Source organism: Trichechus manatus, unplaced genomic scaffold, assembly GCF_000243295.1.
Source record: "Trichechus manatus latirostris isolate Lorelei unplaced genomic scaffold, TriManLat1.0 scaffold00014, whole genome shotgun sequence".
NCBI classification, from domain to species: Eukaryota; Metazoa; Chordata; class Mammalia; order Sirenia; family Trichechidae; genus Trichechus; species Trichechus manatus.
In genome coordinates, this window is record NW_004443950.1 from 11,403,297 (window position 1) to 11,404,280 (window position 984).

The following is a 984-nucleotide window of genomic DNA, read 5'->3' on the forward strand; positions in this document are numbered from 1 at the left end:
ATTTAATTACAACAATAAAAAAAAAAGTGTAATAAAATAAAATAAAATAGAAAAGAATAATGCAAAATGAAAGGAAGCCTGTAACTTCATCAGGCCTGAACTCCAGGTGATGCAGGGGCAATGAAGGGAGTCAGCCACATAATCAAGGTGAAATTTAAAGGGTGTAGGTGTGGAGGGGGAGTAAGGAAGAGAGAGATCTAAAAACTGGAGCAGAAGGAAATACATGAAGGCCTAGTGGGGGGGACCGAGGGAGTCAGAAGGAGGAGGACGTGTCTGTAGGGAAGCTGAAGAGGCTGGCTTCAGCTATTTAGAGTTTGAAGAGGCACCAACTGGTACACTAACAAAAGAGCCTTAAAAAATTTTTAGAAAATTTAATTAATTTTCAGCTAATTAATTGGCAGCTAAAGATAGAGACTTCTGTGAAAGGGCACAGAGTCTAATACTTTCTCACTGTTCCCTGCTCACCTCCAGAGCTGCCGTCTGGTTTTGCTTCCAACTCCCCCACTCCTGAGCCTGGAGCCCTGGTAGCGCAGTGGTTAAGAGTTTGGCTGCTTACAAAAAAAAAAAGCTCGGCAGTTTGAATCCACCAGCCGCTCCTTGGAAACCCGATAGGCAGTTCTACTCTGTCCTAAAGGGGCGCTATGAGTCGGGATCGGCTTGACAGCAATAAGTATGGCAACGGGTACCCTGCTCTAGTTGCTTTGTGTTAGATTTTGGAGAATAGAGCATTGATTGTTAATGAGATAAGCTTAAAGAATTTAATTTCTAGGTCAGAGGAAAGGAAGTAAGCGGGTAATGCTGAGGGCCACAAGTGGCACCGATGTGTTCCCCCTCAAAGAATCATAGGAGCTGGTAATAAGCTGAGCAGATGTTCCTTGGCACTGTCCTGCTGGTGCAGGACAATCTTAAGGAGATGGAAGCCCACCACCTCAATTCAAGAAATAGAAACATTTTTCCCTTCTTAATACTTTGTGGCGGGCGGGC

The 984-nt window shown here is 44.2% G+C and overlaps 1 protein-coding gene across 3 annotated transcripts in view; it reads right to left on the reverse strand.

Annotated features, from left to right (window-relative positions):
- Positions 1-984, reverse strand: part of NUP93 (nucleoporin 93) — a 118,841-nt gene that overhangs the window by 28,991 nt on the left and 88,866 nt on the right. The window lies entirely within an intron of this gene.